Source organism: Saimiri boliviensis, chromosome 2 (assembly GCF_048565385.1).
Source record: "Saimiri boliviensis isolate mSaiBol1 chromosome 2, mSaiBol1.pri, whole genome shotgun sequence".
In the NCBI taxonomy this organism is placed as follows: Eukaryota; Metazoa; Chordata; class Mammalia; order Primates; family Cebidae; genus Saimiri; species Saimiri boliviensis.
The window spans coordinates 136,839,816-136,857,359 of record NC_133450.1 but is presented as its reverse complement, the minus strand read 5'-3'; the positions used below and the strand labels follow the sequence as shown (position 1 = coordinate 136,857,359).

Here is a 17,544-nt window from a genome sequence, read left to right as displayed (position 1 = left end):
ATTCAAGGTAACTTGTTGGCTGCAAACTGTAACCATAGGCAACTTCTTTAGCAATATAAACCTCTAGATAAAACAAACACTCGACAATCATAATAGAAACATATATGGTCAATGAAATATCTTTTTTCCAAATGGGAACATGTGTCTTACAGCCTCAAAAGAATATTTTCACCTAGACTGCACTAAAATAACAAGATAAATCTGAAACTAAAACTTAAAACGGCCTTTATGAACAGAAACACTTTGACAACTCAGGTAAAGGGCTACATATTACCCTCTATATTTTCATATCTTAGCTTTAAGATGAAATGACATTGTCATTTTACTTATAATAGGAGATCCTATGAATAGGAAAACTTCAATAACATTGTCATTTTACTTAAAATAGGACAACCTAGAAACTTCATTCCCACTTGTTAGTGCAAACCAAAGGGGTTATTTCCAAACTTTTTCAGTTTAGTTTTTGTTCATGTGTAATATAAATGATTTAAAAGCCAGGTTTCGGGGAAAGCTGCCATAAATGTGTTTAATAGTTGCTGCCTCAGCATCAATTTTCAGACCTGACCTAAGTTGTCTGAAGCCCAGTCTCACTGTATCCCCTCCGATCTGGGTAACCCTCCCCCTCCCTGACTGGTTGTGATGTGGCGCATTTGTTCTTCATCCAACTGAATTGGAACCCACCCATCATACAGCTGCTGATCATGATAAAACCTAATGGTCAACACCGGAGCCCTGTAAATAAGCCCAGCTCCACATGTTCTCTTAAATCAGCAAAGCCACACCCTCACGGGAAAGCCTGAGAAGAAAGCTTCAGGCCCTTCCTCTGCTCTCTGGTTCCTCATGGCCTTCAGACTGCCCCTCGGGCTCCAGACACTCCCCAAACTTCTCCAGGATGTGTAAGTTAGAGATTTCTTCTGTTCCTGTGTTTTGGTATTGCCTCCTCCTTGTGCCTTACCTGACTGACACCCCAGAGCCTGCCTTTCCTCCTGGCCAGGGCTCTCCTGGAGATGGGTTGGTTTCTGGCCTCCTTTAAAGAGAGAACTCAAGACCAAATTAGAGAGAAACCTAGATAAATAAATCACAACAGAAAGCTTGGTTGTTTACTTAAAATTCGTATTTATAACAAAATGTGTTTATGCTAGATTTAGAACACACTAGGCCTGTTCTAGCTCTAAACTGCACTGCTATCTTGTAGTATGCAGTTATTCCTCATTTTATTTTCCACTTGAAGTCACTGTATTTCCTCAGTTTATAAACACCTTGAATTCTTTAGCTGAAAAGGCAGGGTAACTTGATAAGGCATCCCCCTTAGGAACCATAACCCCCAATGCAGAACAAATTAAATGTGCAAAACTGTAAGCACCATGTCCTATGTTATTAAAGATAGAATATAATGCTGACAGGCAAGAAAGTCTTTGTGAAGAAGTTTAAAGGAGTAGAAGAATGGACAGATGAACTGGAAATGGAAAAATCAGTTTTCCTTTCCTTTAGGAGTAAACCCCTTTGGAAACTAGCTGGTAAATGTCACAGTCCCTTTAGATGGCAAGGTTAGTGAATACTAAGAAAACACTAGGGTACAAGTGTTCATCACGCAAAGCACACCTGTAATATTTCATCTGGTCTCTCAGTGACCCTATAAGAAACAAGAGACTTTTTCAGATGAGGAGATTGGGCTTCAGGGTGAAATTAGGAGACTGGTAAGACTCACATAGAGAGTCAGTGGTGGAACAGAGTTCAGATCCACATTCTTCCAACAGCAAGCACAGGGCATTTCCCACTAATCAGTGCACTAACCCAAGAAATCTAATTTTTCCAAACATTTAAAATGATGCTATGGCCATTTGAGTAAAACCACTTTTGGCCTATACTTCTGATTCCTCATTACCAGCCTACCATTGTTTATCTGATATGGGCAGCAGAATTAAGATGTAATAAAGTCTAACAGAACCCCTCATTATCTGTGTAGATACAGTAGTAACAGAGATGGTGATATCGTTTGAATGTTTGGCCCCTTCAAATCTCATGTTGAAATGTGATCCCCAGTGTTGGAGGTAGGGCCTGCTGGGAGGGAGGTGTTGGCTCATCGGGCAGATCCTTCATGAATGGCTTGGTGCCCTCCTCACGGTAATGGCTGAATTCCTGCTCCCTTCACTCACTGAGATCTGGTTAAAGTGTGATACTGCCCCCGTCTCTCTCTTGCTTCCTCTCTCACTATGTTAGGTGCCAGCTCCCCTTTGCCTTCTGCCATGGTTGTAAGCTCCCTGAGTCTCACAAGAAGCAGATGCTGGTGCCATGCTTCTTGGACAGTCTGCACAACCATGAGTCTAATCACACTCATTTCCCTATAAATTACCCATCCTCAGGTATCCCTTTATTACAGCAATGCAAATTGGACTAATACAGATGAAGAGATAAAGTATTAATTTAGAAGATGTTTATATACATATATATACACACACACACACACATATACTTATATATGTTTATATGTATATGTGTTTAACATTCTCACTGAGACTGGGAGGTGTTAGAGATACATAATTGAAAACAAAATCTCCTCCCAACCAAGAAAACTTCTCCACGAAGGTAGAAGAGAAAGAAATACTATTATTACACTTTAATTTCCAGGGTGCATGTGCAGAACGTGCAGGTTTGTTACATAGGTATCCACATGTCTTGGTGCTTTGCTGCATCTGGTCCTTCCATCAACTACACTAGGTATTTCTCGTGTTATCCCTTCCCAATCCCCCCACCTCTGCCTGTTCCTCCCCACCCCTCCAACACCACCCACAAGCCCCAGTGTGTGATGTTCCCCTCCCTATGTCCATGTGGTCTCATTGTTCACCATCCATTTATATTTTAGAAAAAATTATTTGTTTTAAATTCGGCAATACATGTGCAGATCATGTAGGCTTGTTAAATAGGTATACACATGCCATGGTGGTTGTTACTTCATCCATTGCCCTGTCATCTACATTACGTATTTCTCCTAATGCTATCCCTCCCCAATTCTCCCACCGCCTGCTATTCCTCACCTAGGCCCTCAGCCCCTGGGCCCCAGTGTGTGATGTTCCCCCACCTGTGTCTGTGTGTTCTCATTATTCAACACCCACTTATGAGTGAGAACATGCAATGTTGGGTTTTCTGTTCTTGTGTCAGTTTGCTGAGAATGATGGTTTTCAGCTTCATCCATGTTCCAGTAAAGGACATGAAGTTATTTTTATGGCTGCACAGTATTCCATGGTGTATATGTGACATATCTTCCTTGTCCAGTCTATGATGGGCATTTGGGTTAGTTCAAAGTCTTTGCTATTGTAAACAGTGCCACAATAAACACATGTGTACACGTGTCTTTATAATTGAAAGTGTTATAATCCTTTGGGTACATATCTAATAATGGGATTCCTGGGTCCAACAATATTTCTATTTCTAGATCCTGAAGGAATCACCACACTGTCTTCCACAATGGTTGAACAATTTACACTCTCAACAGCAGTGTAAAAGCATTCCTGTTTCTCCACATTGTCTCCAGCATCTGTTGTCTCCAGATTTTTTAATGATTGCCATTCTAATTGGCATGAGATGGTACCTCAAATATATGCATTTCTCTAGTTATCAGTGATGATGAGCTTTTTTTTTCATGTTTGTTGGCTGCATGAATGTCTTCTTCTGAAAGTGTCTCTTCATCTGTATCACAAAATTTTTTGCCCATTCTTTTGGTTGCCAGTTCACTCTAATGCTAATTTCTTTTGCTGTGCACAAGTTCTTAAGTTTAGATCTCATTTGTCTGTTTTGGCTTCTGTTGCCATTGCTTTTGCTGTTTTAGTCATGAAGTCCTTGCCTATGCTTATGTCCAGAATGGTAATGGTACTGCCTAGGTTTTTTACAGTGTTAGGTCTTATGCTTAAATCTTGAATCCATCTGGAGTTGATTTTTGTATAAGGTGCAAGGAAGGGTGCAAGTTTCAGCTTTCTGCATATGGCTAGCCAGTTTTTACAACACCATTTGTTACATAGGGTATCCTTTCCCCATGGCTTGTTTTTGTCAGGTTTGTCAAAGATCAGACAGTTGTAGCTGTGTGGTGTTACTTTCGAGGCCTCTGTTCTGTCCCGTTGGTCTACATATCTGTTTTGGTACCAGTACCACGGTGTTTTTATTACTGTGGCCTTGTACTACAGTTTGAAGTCAGGTAGTATGATGTATCCATAATTGTGTGCTTAGGATTGTCTTGGCTATGTAGGTTCTCTTTTGGTTCCGTATAAAGCTTAAGGTGTTTATTTTCCAATTCTGTGAAGAAACTCATTGGTAGCTTATGGTGATAGCATTGAATGTGTAAATTATTTTGGGCAGTATGGCCATTTTTACAATATCGATTCCTCCTAACCATGAGCATGAAATGTTTTTATATCTGTTTCTGTCCTCTCTTATTTTCTTAAGCAGTGGTTTGTCCTTCTTTTTGAAGAGGTCCTTCACATGTTTTGTTAGTTGTATTTCTAGGTATTTTATTCTCTTTGTAGCAACTGTGAGTGGGAGGTCACTCATGATTTGGTTCTCTGTGTGTCTGTTGCTGATGTATAGGAATGCTCATAATTTTTGCACATTGATTTTGTATCCTGAGACTTTGCTGAAGTTGCTTATCAACTTAAGGAGATTCGGGCTGAGACAGTGGGGTCTTTTAAATATACAATCATGTCATCTGCAAATAGAGACAGTTTGACTTCCTCTTTTTCTAATTGAATAACCTTTATTTCTTTAGCATGAAACCAGAGTGAGATGCACTTCTCAGGAAATCAGCTCAGCAGTTGCAAAGACAGAAAAGAAAAAAACCCTCACCTTTTTATATAAAAAGCAGATACAACCTTTAACATACAAATTCTCAAGGTAAGCAATAACTTGTCCTCAAGGGGACTTTACAGTCCCATTTGTCACACACCTTTCATTTTAAATGTTCTTAGCAATTGGGGTAACAGTCTCTGTTAGACAATTGGCTTTTCCAAAGAAAAAATAAACTTCTTATGTCTTTATAAAAGGAGGTTGTCTTGCAACTTGGAGTAAGATACCTGCTGAACTTACCCTCCCAGCCTCCTACTGAACCTGAGAAATGGAGGTGTTATCTTCCTTGATAATTTTCAAAGTGATGATTCCCAGGCTTTCAGAACAGCATCCTTGGGTCTTAAAACTAATGAGACTAAGTTATCTTTTAAGAATATTTACATACATTTCAAAATGACAAAGATGTACAAGCTTTCTAAAATAAACGACCTAAGCAAAAGGTGCTTCTTTTCTTATTTTTAACATGGAGAATATATGAGTCAGTTAGTAATTATAGGCTTCCTAACAAAATACTACAGATTGGGTAAGTTAAACAACAGATATTTATTTCCTCACTGTTCTTGAGGCCAAAAGTCCAAGACGAAGGTGCCAGTGGGGTTGGCTTTTGGTGAGACTGCTCTTCCTATCTTGGAGACAGTTACCTTTTCACTCCCTCCCATGTGGCCTTTTCCCCATGCACAGGGAGAGAGATCTCTTGTGTCTCTTTCTCCTCTTAGAAGAACACCAGTCTTATCATACTGAAGCCCAATCCTTGTCATCTCATCTAACCTTAATTAACTCTTTAAAGGCCCTCTCTTCCAATAAAGTCACACTGGATGGTAGGACTTCCACATGCAAATTTAGTTTGGGGCACAATTCAGTCCTTTACATAGAGTTGAGCTTCTTATTTTTAGTTGGCCTTTGCCCTTATGGGAACAACAAGCCAGGCTGAGTCCTTCTCATCATGGGGCATGTATTGGAAGAAGAGATGATGAAAAGCAAGTACATTTATCACTTGCAAGTAATAATCAAGGAAAGAAACAGTGATGAGTGATGGCCCTTGGCTCAAGGATGAGAAGATACCTGTGAGCTCCTGGTTAGCCAGGTAGTAAATCAAGCATTCCTGATGATATGGAAAGAATGGAGCTAGAAAAACCAATTCATGGAAGCAGAATCATCTAGATAGTCAGTGATATAACTAAGTTGTATGTACTATTTAGGCCATAGATCAATAATTTATCAACATTCCACTTACATATTAGCTCATTTGTTTATGCACTCAACATTTAATCACCCCTAGATTCATTGTACACATCAGTATGGCTGAAAACTACCCAGATAATTTTTTCCTTCCTGCAATCACTTACTACCACTGTAGATTTTATGAAACTATTAATTAGGTTTGAACTTAGATTTCAATTTCAAGCTGTTGTCATGTTGATTTTACACACAGAATTATGAGGTGACATGTCAGAATTCTCTTCCTACCAGTACAGTTCACAAAACCCATGAAACATTTATATGGCTTGAAGCATCATATGTGCTCAGTTTATGGTGAGAAAACAGTTATCTGCATTTCTTCCCAGTTTTAAAAAAACAACCATCAACTAATTGAAAAAGCATAATTCACTCAAAATAACTGAAAGATGGTCTAAATAAATTTACAAGATTATGTAGTCTGATAACATCCACAGATAGATAGTAAACTTACATCGAAGGAGTTTGGGATGAGTCTTCACTCATGAAGTACTGAGTTTCAGAACTCAGTACTTCACTCTTCTCAATTTATGGCCATTCTGTTGGTAGGGTGGATTTTCATCACTGGAAGCAGATGTTACACTGCTCCTCCCCTCAGGCAATCTGGCTTAGAGGAAGGCATGTGAAGGCCAGATGAGATTGAGCCTGTACCCAGCTCCCCATGCCCATCCAACCCTCTGATTCTCTACCCTGTGCATCTTGAAGTCAAGTTAGGTATGTTTTAATGACTGTGTCATAGTTAAAAGAGATGAAAGTGATGATGATTCATTGTGCATTTGTTAAACCAAGTATCAGACATGATTAATGTGGGCCCTGGACACCAAGCATGGGTGAATTATTTTAGTCTCAGGAAGACAGGTTTTGTACTGTATTTTGTATTAGGCAGAATGAGAAAGTAGAGAGATTGGAGAGTCCTAGATAAGCTCATAGAGAATGGGTAGGACCCCACTGGCACCTTCTCACCCTTCTCCTGACCAGCAGACTGCTGGTTAACCCCGGCTTTGGTCTCACCTAGCTTCCTACATGGTTCATCAGTAGCAGTGGGGCACAATGCATTATCTGCTGAAACACAAAGAAAATGCTGATGCATTTCACATTTATTTCCTCAAGTCAATTGAGCTTTCCCCTAAAATACGATCACATTATTAATTACTTTAAATCTTGTCTTTGCCACATATTATGTGTAACATTGAGTAAGTAATTTAACTTTTCTATGTCTCATTCTCTCATCTGTAAAATGAGGTTGACAATAGTGTCCCCTGAGTGTGGTTGGTGAGAATATTAAATAAATCAATATATGTAAACCTCTTAGAACCATGCCTAGTGCATAACAAATACTTTATAGAAAGATTCTTTGTTATTTTATTTTATTTTCCACAAGTTATTGGGGTGCAGGTGGTATTTGGTTACATGAGTAAATTCTTTAGTAATGTGTGAGATCCTAGTGCACCCATCGCCTGAGCAGTATACACGGCATTGTATTTGTTGCTTTTGTCCCTTGTGCCTCCCCCCCTCCACCAAGTCATCGAAGTCCACTGTGTCATTCTTAAGCATTTGTGTACTCATAGCTTAGTTCCCGCATATCAGTGAGAACATACAATATTTGGTTTTCCATTCTCGAGTCGCTTCACTTAGAATAAGTCACCAATCTCATCTAGGTTATGGCAAATGCTGCTAATTTATTCCTTTTTTGGCTGAGTAGTATTCCATCATGTATATGTATGCCAGTTTCTTTATCCACTCATTTATTGATGGGTATTTGGGTTGGTTCCATGATTTTGCAGTTGTGAATTGTGTTGCTATAAACATGCATCTTTTTTCAAATAATGACTTTTTTTCTGATTAGATATCCAGTAGTGGTATTGCTTGATCAAGTGGTAATTCTACTTTTAGTTCTTTAAGGAACTCCACCCTGTTTTCTATAGTGGCTGTACTAGTTTATATTTCTTCTAGCAGTGTAGAAGTGTTCCCAAATTGCCACAACCATGCCAACATCTACTGTTGTTGTTGTCGTTGTTTTTACATTCTTTGATTATGGCCATTCTTGCAGGAGTAAGGTGGTATTGTATTGTTGTTTTGATTTACATTTCCCACATCATTAGTGATGTTGAGCATTTATTAAATTGTTTGCTAGCCATTTGTATGTCTTCTTTGGAGAATTGTCTATTCATGTTTTATCCCACTTTTGGATGGGGTCGATTGATTTTTTCTTACTGATTTGTTTGAGTTTGTTGTAGATTCTGGATATGAGTCCTTTGTCAGAAGTATATATTGTGAACATTTTCTCTCACTCTGTGAGTTAACTGTTTATTCTGCTGACTGTTATTTTTGCCATGCAAAAGCTCTTTAGTTATCTCTCAGCTATTTATCTTTGTTTATATTGCAATTGCTTTTGGGTTTTTAGTCATAAAATCTTTGCCTAAGCCAATGCCTAAAAGGGTTCTTCCAGTGTTATCTTCTGGAATTTTTATAGTTTCAGGTTTTAGGTTTAAGTCTTTAATCTGTCCTGAGTTGATTTTTGTATAAGGTGAGAGATGAGGATTCAGCTTTATTCTCCTACATGTGGCTGGCCAATTATCTCAGCACCATTTGTTGAAAAGGGTGTCCTTTCTCCACTTTATGTTTTTGCTTGCTTTACTGAAGATCAGTTGGCTGTAAGTATTTGGTTTTATTTCTGGATTTTCTATTCTGTTCCCATTGATCTATGTGCCTGTTTTTATACCAGTACCATGCTGTTTTGGTGACCATGGCCTTATAGTTTGAAATCAGGAAGTGTGATGCCTCCAGATTTGTTCCTTTTACTTAGTCTTGCTTTGGCTATGTTGGCTCTTGTTTGTTTCCATATGAATTTTAGAACTGCTTTTCTTGAACTCCCAACCTCAGGTGATCCACCCGCCTTGGCCTCCAAAATGCTCGGATTACAGGCATGAGCCACCACGCCCGGCCTTAGAACTATTTTTCTAACTCTGTGAAGAATGATGGTAAAATTTTGATGGGAATTACATCGTGTTTGTAAAAATGAGCATACATTGCAGTATGCTCATTTTTACAATATTGATTCTATCCATCCAGGGCCATGTGATGTGTTTTCATTTCTTTGTGTCATCTATGTTTTCTTTCATCAGTGTTATGTAGTTTTCCTACTAGAGGTCTGTCCACCCTTTTGTTAGATATATTCCTAAGTATTTTTTTTCTTTTTTTTTCTTTTGGCGGCAATTGTGAAAGGGTTTGAGTTCTTGATTTGGTTCTCCATTTTGTCACTGTTGGTGTATAGAAGAGCTGATTTGTGTACATTAGTCTCGTATTGGGAAATTTGCTAAATTATTTTATCAGTTCTATGAGCTTTCTGGAGGAGTCCTTTGGGTTTTCAAGGTAGATGATCATATTGTTAGCAAACAGAGACAGTTACCTGTTTGGATGCCCTTTATTTCTTTCACTTGTCTGATTGCCCTGGCTAGGATTTCCAGTACTATGTGGAAGAGGAATGGTGAGAGTGGCCATCCATGTCTTGTTTCCATTCTCAGGGGGAATGCTTTCAACTTTTCCCCATTCAGTATTATGTTGGCTGTGGGTATGGCATAGATGGCCTTTATTAAATTAAGGTATGTCCCTTGTGTACCAATTTTGCTGAAGGTTTTAATCAGAAAATGATGCTGGATTTTGTTAAATGCTTTTTCTGCATCTATTGAGATGATCATATAATATTTGTCTTTAATTCTGTTAATGTGGTACAGCACATTTATTGACTTGCTTATGTTACCCCATCCCTGCATCCCTTGTATGAGTCACTTGATCATGGTAGATTATCTGTTTGATATGTTGTTTGATTTGCTTAGCAAGTATTTTATTAAGAATTTTAGCATGTATCTTTATCAAGGACATTGCTCTGTAGTTTTCTTTTTCAGTTGTGTCCTTTCCTGACTTTGGTAATAGGGTGATGCTGGCTTCATAGAATGGATTAAGAAGGGTTCCTTCTTTCTCTGTCTTGTGGAATAGTGTCAAAAGGATTGCTGCCAATTCTTCTTTGAATATCTGGTAGGATTCTGTGGTGAATCCATCTGCTTCTGAACTTTTTATTGTTGGTAATTTTTAAATTACCATTTCAGTCTTGCTACTTGTTATTAGTTTGTTTGGGGCATCTAATTCTTTCTGAATGAAGCTAAGAGGGCTGTATTTTTCCAGGAATTCATCCATCTTTTCCAGCTTTTCTAGTTTATTTCTGTCAAGGTGTTCGTAATAGCCTTGAGTGATCTTTAGTATTTCAGTGGTATGAGTTGTGATATCTTCTGTTGTGCTTCTCAGTGAGGTTATTGGGATGTTTCTCTCTTCTCTTGGGTAATTCTGCTAATGGTCTACCAGCTTTATTTAACTTTTCAAAGAACCAGCTTTTTGTTTCATTTATCTTTTGTATTTTTGTTTGTTTGTTTCCATTACATTTAGTCTGGTGTTGGCTATTTCCTTTCTTCTGGGTTTGGGTTTGGGTTTGGTTTGTTTTTCCTCTCATTCCTTGAGGCACGACCTTAGATTGTCTGTTTGTGCTCTTTCAGACTTTTTGACGTAGGTGTTAAGGGCTATGAAGTTTTCTCTTAGCACCTCCTTAGTTGTAGCTCAGAGGTTTTGATAGGTTGTGTAATTTAAATATGTCATTGAGTTTGACAATTTTTTACATTTCTATCTCAATTTGCTTTTGGACCCAGTGCTCTTTCAGGAGCAGGTTATTTAATTTCCATGTATTTGTGTGGTGTTTAAGGTTCCTTTTGGAGTTTATTTCCAGTTTTATTCCACTGTTGGTATGATAGAGTGCTTGATATAATTTCAGTTGTCTGAAACTTCCTGAGGGTCATTTTATGGCCTATCATATGGTCTATACTGGAGAAAGTTCCATGTATTGTTGAACAGAATGTGTATTCTGTGGTTGTTGGATGAAGCATTCTGTATATATCTGTTAAGTCTATTTATTCCAAGGTATAGTTTAAATCCATTGTATCTTTCTTGACTTTCTGTCTTGATGACCTGTCTAGTGCTGTCAGTGGAGTATTGAAGTCCCCCACTATTATGGTGTTGCTGTCTACCTCATTTCTTAGGTCTGTTCGTAATTCTTTTATAAATTTGGGATCTCCAGTGTTAGCTGCATATATGTTTAGGATCGTGGTATTTTCCTGTTGGACAAGGCCTTTTACCATTATGTAGTATCTCTCTTTGTCTGTTTTAACTGCTGTTGCTTTAAAGTTTGTTTTGTCTGATCTAAGAACAATTATCCCTGCTCAGTTTGGTGTCCTTTTGTATGAAATGCCTTTATCCAGCCTCTTATTTTAAGTTTCTGTGAGTCCTTATGTGTTAGGCAAGACTCCTGAAGGCAGCAGATGGTTGGTTGGTGAGTTCTTACCCATTTTGCAGTTCCGTATCTTTTAAGTGGAGCATTTGGGCCATTTACATTCGATGTTAGTATTGAAATGTGAGCTATCATTGCAGTCATCATGCTCTTTGTTGCCTGCATAGTCTGTGTTGTTTTGTTTTTGCTTTTTACCTTGTATTTTTGTTTTATTGGTTTTGTGTGATTTATGCGTTAAAGAGATTCTGTTTGCATGTGATTCCAGGATTTTGTTTCAAGATTTAGAGCTCCTTTTATAGCGGTTCTTGTAGTGGTGGTTTGGTAATGGTGAATTCTGTCAGTGTGTGTTTGTCTGAAAATGACTGTATCTTTCCTTCTTAAATAATGCTTAGTTTCATTGGATGCAAAATTCTTGGCTGCTAACTGTTTTGTTTGAGGAGGCTGAAGATAGGGCACCAATCCCTTCTAGCTTGTAGGGTTTATGCAGGTAAATCTGCTTTTAATCGGGTGAGTTTTGTTTTACAGGTTACCTGGTGCTTCTGTCTCACAGCTCTTAAGAGTCTTTCTTTCCTCTTAACTTAGGATAATTTGATGGCAATATGCCTAGGCAAAGACCTTTTTGTGATGAATTTCCCAGGTCTTCTTCATGCTTCTTGTATTTGCATGCCTAGGTCTCTATCTAGGCCAGGGACGTTTTCCTCAGTTATTTCCCTAAATACGTTTTCCAAACTTTTAGAATTTTCTTCTTCCTCAGGAATACCAATTATTCTTAGGTTTAGTCATTTAACATAATCTCATAATTTGTGGAGGCTTTGTTCATTATTTCTTATTCTTTTTTCTTTGTCTTTGTTGGGTTGGGTTAATTCAAAGTCCTTATCTTTGAGCTCTGAATTTCTCTCTTCCACTTGTTCAGTTCTATGGCTGAGACTTTCCAGAGCATTTTACATTTCTAAAAGTATGAACAAAGTTTCCTGAATTTTGGATTTTTTTTTCTTTAAGCTGTCTGTTTCCTTTAATATTTCTCCATTCACTTCTAGTATCATTTTTTGGATTTTTTCCCCCACCCCCACAGGGCTTTGCCTTTCTCTGGACCCTCCCTGAGTAGCTTAACTAACCTCCTGAATTCTTTTTCAGGGAAATCAGGGATGTCTTCTTGGGTTGAATCCATTGCTGGTGAACTAGTGTGACTTTTGTGGGGTGTTGACATGCCTTGTTTTGCCATATTACCAGCGTTGGTTTTCTGGTTCTTTCTCATTGGGCTAGGCTGTGTTAGAGGCAAGGTCTAGGGCTGAAGGCTGTTCTGATTTTTTTGTCCCATGGGGTGTTCCCGTGGTGTAGTATTCTCCCTGTTCTCCTGTGGATGTGGCTTCCTGTGAGCTGACTGCAGTGATTGTTGTCTTTTCTGGATCCAGCCACCCGGTGAGTCTACCGGTTCTGGGCTGGTACTGGGGATCGTTTGCACAGAGTCCTATGATGTGAACCATCTATGTATCTCTCAGTTGTGGATACCAGTGCCTGTTCCGGAGGAGGTGGTGTAGGGTGCAGCGAACTCATGAGGATTCTTAACTTTGTTGATTTAGAGGTCTATGTTTGTGCTGATTGGCCTCCTGCCAGGAGGTGGCACATCCCAGAAAGCATCAGCTGCAGTAGTGTGGAGAGAAACCATTGGTGGGTGGGGCCTTAGAACTCCCAAGATTATATGCCCTTTGTCTTTCCCTACCAGGGTAGGTAGGGAAGGACCGTCATGTAGGGCAGGGCCAGGTGTGTGTGAGCTCAGACTCTCCTTGGGCAGGTCTTGCTGTGGTTGCTGTGGTGGGTGGGGATGAGACTTCCAGGTCACTGGCGTTGTGTACCTAAGATTATGGCTGCCTCTGCTGGGTCTTGCAGGTTGTCAGGGAAGTGGGGGAAAGCTGGCAGTCACAGGCCTCACCCAGCTCCCAGGAAACCTGAAGGGCCAGTCTCACTCCCATGATGCCCCCTGCAGCATCCCTGAGTCTGTTTCCAGGTGAATCGGGCTCGGAAACTTGCTGGAGGGTTTCCTCCTTTCAGCTTCAGCTTCTCCATTGGGGACGTTTTCCACTTCCACAGCTGGGTCTCTCATCGTATTCGGGGTGTCTCTGGGGTCCTGAGGAAAGAGTCTGTTTCCTTCAGAGGGTCTGTCAGTCATCTCAGTATTGCTGGTTTGTTCTTGGAGTCAATCTGGAGCTAAAATTCACAGTGGAAGCCTCCACATGCTGCTCTGACTGGAGCTGCCACCTCCTCCTGCCTCTCATTTGCCTTGATCCATAAGTAGATTCCTAATCATGGAATTTGTGATTATTTTAAGTTATTTAAGGAAATTGTGTTCAGATCTTATTTTGCCACTAAAACTGCCTTGGAAACACGTTCTCTGCCACTCATGCTAACAGTGGTTATAGTGACACAATTGCATAACAGTTTCTCCAGAAATAATTCAGAATTCTCGGACAGTTTTTATTTGTGTCATTCTTTGGTTTATTTGGAAAGATTCCGTTTTCCCGTGAATTATATTTGACCTTGTACAGAAATGTAACCAAATAATTGAAAAGTAATTTTCTATTCATTATACTAGTTATTTAATCTCTTAAATGATTATATAAAATAAATTTCTTCAGAGCATAAGAAATAGTGCATATAAAAATGCCTTTAAGAACTTGAAAAAAAATGTTTTCAAGAGGAGTTTTGGTTGTCTGCTTTAGCTTGGTTTGTTTTTACTAAGCTCATTGGTAATTTCTGTCCAACACCCAGCATGACGGAGTCTAGTTGAGTTGGACAGGGTTTGTGTACTGAGTCTGAAGGTTAAAATCAAAAATACATGGTGAATTCCATCTCAGAGGTTATATGTGCCACAAAGTTGTATGTTTTTCATGGCGTATAATATGCTTGTCCCAAGTGTGGGTATTCTTTCTACCAAAAGCACTACATTAAAAAGAATCATTTCTATATCCCATGCCAAACATGCCTCCCTGTGAATTTTAGATGACTCATTTCCCACAAGGGAGGTGGCTATGGAGGCCAGCTTTGTTGTTTTTAGTTTCTTGGGATTTTTTTTTCCAGGAACTGAAATATAAAGAGTATGGCCATGATGCGAACTTAAATGACGATAAGTCCCAGGCTTACTTTGAGGAGTTACCACTGATATGCATATGCACACACCCACGTGCAACAAAAACTTCAGAGGCCGAATGACAGCACCACCAGCTTTATGTATGACCCTGATTGGAGGCACTGCACAGGTGTGAGAACTGGGGATATTGTTTGGATGTTTTGTCTTTTCTGACTCTCATGATGACATGTGATTCACCCAGTGTTGGAGGTGGGGTCTACCGGGAGGTGTTTGTGTTATGGGAGCAGATCTCTCATGAATGGCTTGATGCCCTCCCCATGGAAATGAGTGATTTATTGCTCTATTAGTTTATTTATTTATTTTTTTTAAATCTTTTTTTTTTTTTGCATTTTAGGTTTTGGGGTACATGTGATGAACATGCAAGATTGTTGCATAGGTACACACATGGCAGTGTGGTTTGCTGCCTTCTGTCCCCTCACCTGTATCTGTCATTTCTCCCCATACTATCTCTTCCCACCTCCCCACCCCCCCGTCCCTCCCCCATTTCCCCCCAACGGACCCCAGTGTGTAGTGCTCCCCTTAGGGAGGGATTTTAATGGAGGCATATGATTTAGGAATTGGAGGATTTTTCCATGAACATCAAAAGGTGTCACCAAAGGCAAAGACGTATGAATGAGCAAGCTGTATTCAGAGTATAGGGAAGTGGGCCACATAAGCTGGAGTCGAAGGTCCAATTTGAGAACAAGATGAACTCAGCTAGCTTATGTTAGATTATAGGGGGCCTTTGAGATTCCTTTGCCCCTGTGGTACTGTCCTATTGCTAAATGCACAATAATTTTCAGATTTTAATATTCCCTGTAACTCACTTTTTTGTACCCTATTTTTCAGATATTTATCGATCAATAACATGTCTGAATTATGGATTATTCTCACAAATCAGTGTTTGGTTTCTATCTTTTCTATAAAAAATGTCTTTTACCTTTGAAAAAAAGTCTTTTTTGCTCTGCATTGATCCCTATTTTATTTATTTATTTATTTTATTGTACTTTAAGTTCTGGGATACACGTACAGATCTTGCAGGATTGTTGTAAATGTGCACACGTGCCATGGTGGTTTGCTGCCTCCATCCACCCATCACCCACATCAGGCATTTCTCCCAATGTTATGCCTACCTAGCCTCCCCACTCCCTGCTGTCCCTCCCCTAACTCCGCACCCCCCAACAGAACCCAGTGTGTGATGTTCCCCTCCTGTGCCCATGTGTGCTTATTGTTCATCACCCACCTGTGAGTGAGAACATGTGGTGTTTGGTTTTCTGTTCTTGTGTCAGTTTGCTGAGAATGATGGTTTCCAGATTTATCCATGAACATATGTGTGCATGGGTATTTATAATAGAATGATTTATAATCCTTTGGGCATATACTCAATAATGGGATTGCTGGGTCAAAATGAATTTCGATTTCTAGATCCTTTAGGAATCGCCATACTGTTTTCCACAATTGTTGAACGAATTTACACTCCCACCAACAGTGTAAAAGTGTTTCTATTTCTCCACATCCTCTCCAGGATCTGTTGTCTCCAGATTTTTTAATGATCACCATTCTAACTGGCCTGAAATGGTATCTCAGTGTAGTTTTGATTTGCATTTCTCTAATGACCAGAGATGATGAGCATTTTTTCATGTATTTATTAGTCTCATCTATGTCTTCTTTTGAAAGGTGTCTGTTTATATCCTTTGTCCACTTTTGAATAGGTTCGTTTTTTCTTGTAAACCTGTTTTAGTTCTTTGTAGATTCTGGATAGCAGTCCTTTGTCAGACGGGTAGGTTGCAAAATTCCTTTCCCATTCTGTTGGCTGCCAGTTCACCCTAGTGATTGTTTCTTTTGCTATGCAGAAACTCTTCAGTTTAATTAGATCCCATTTGTCTATTTTGGCTTTTGTTGCCAGTACTTCTGGTGTCTTAGTCATGAAGTCCTTGCCTGTGCCTATGTCCTGAATGGCTTTGCTTAGGCTTTCTTCTAGGGTTTTTTATGGTGTTAGGTCTTATGTTTAAATCTTTAATCTAACTGGAGTTAATTTTTGTATTAGGTGTAAGGAAGGGGTCTAGTTTCAGTTTTCTGCGCATGGCTAGCCAGTTTTCCCAACACCATTCATTAAACATGGAATCCTTTCCCCATTGCTTGTTTTTGTCAAGTTTGTCAAAGATTAGATGGTTGTAGATGTGTGGCATTACTTCTGAGGTCTTGGTTCTGTTCCATTGCTCTATATCTCATTTTTGGTACCAGTACCATGCTGTTTTGATTACTGTAGCTTTGAGAATGGTTTGAAGTCAGGTAGTGTGATGCTTCCAGCTTTGTTTATTTTGCTTATGATTGTCGTTTTATGGGCTCTTTTTTTTTGGTTATATATGAAGTTTAAAGTGTTTTTTTTTTTTTTCTAGTTCTGTGAAGAAGGTCAGTGGTAGCTTGATGGGGATAGCACTGAATCTATAAATTACTTTGGAAAGTAGGGCCATTTTAACGATACCGATTTTTCCTGACCATAAGCATGGAATGTTTTTCCATCTGTTTGTGTCCTCTCTTATTTCCTTGAGTAGTGGTTTGTAATCCTCCTTGAAGAGGTCCTTCACAGCCTTTGTTAGTTGTATTCCTAGGCATTTTATTTTCTTTGTGGCAATCGTAAACGGGAATTTACTCATTATTTGGCTCTCTGTCTTTTACTGGTGTATAGGAATACTTGTGATTTTTGCACATCGATTTTGTATTGTGAGACTTTGCTGAAGTTGCTTATCAGCTTAAGGAGATTTTGGGCCGAGACAATGGGATCTTCTAAATATACAATCATGTCATCTGCATATAGAGACAATTTAACTTCTTTTTTTCCTAATTGAATACCCTTTATGTCGTTTTCTTGCCTGATTGCTCTAGCTAGAACTTCCAATACTATGTTGAATAGAAAGGGTGAGATAGAGCACCTTTGTCTAGTGCCAGTTTTCAAAGGGAATGCTTCCAGTTTTTGCTCATTAAGTTAGATGTTGGCTGTGGGTTTGTCATAAATAGC

At 39.2% G+C, this 17,544-nt stretch overlaps 1 long non-coding RNA gene across 1 annotated transcript in view; it reads left to right on the top strand.

Annotated features, from left to right (window-relative positions):
• LOC141582811 (uncharacterized) overlaps positions 1–4,838 on the top strand; it is a 78,539-nt gene extending 73,701 nt beyond the window's left edge. The window contains exon 3 of the long non-coding RNA XR_012515717.1: positions 4,757–4,838. This is a non-coding gene — a long non-coding RNA (uncharacterized LOC141582811). The remainder of the gene's footprint in view (positions 1–4,756) is intronic.
• The last annotated feature ends 12,706 nt before the right edge of the window (positions 4,839–17,544 follow it).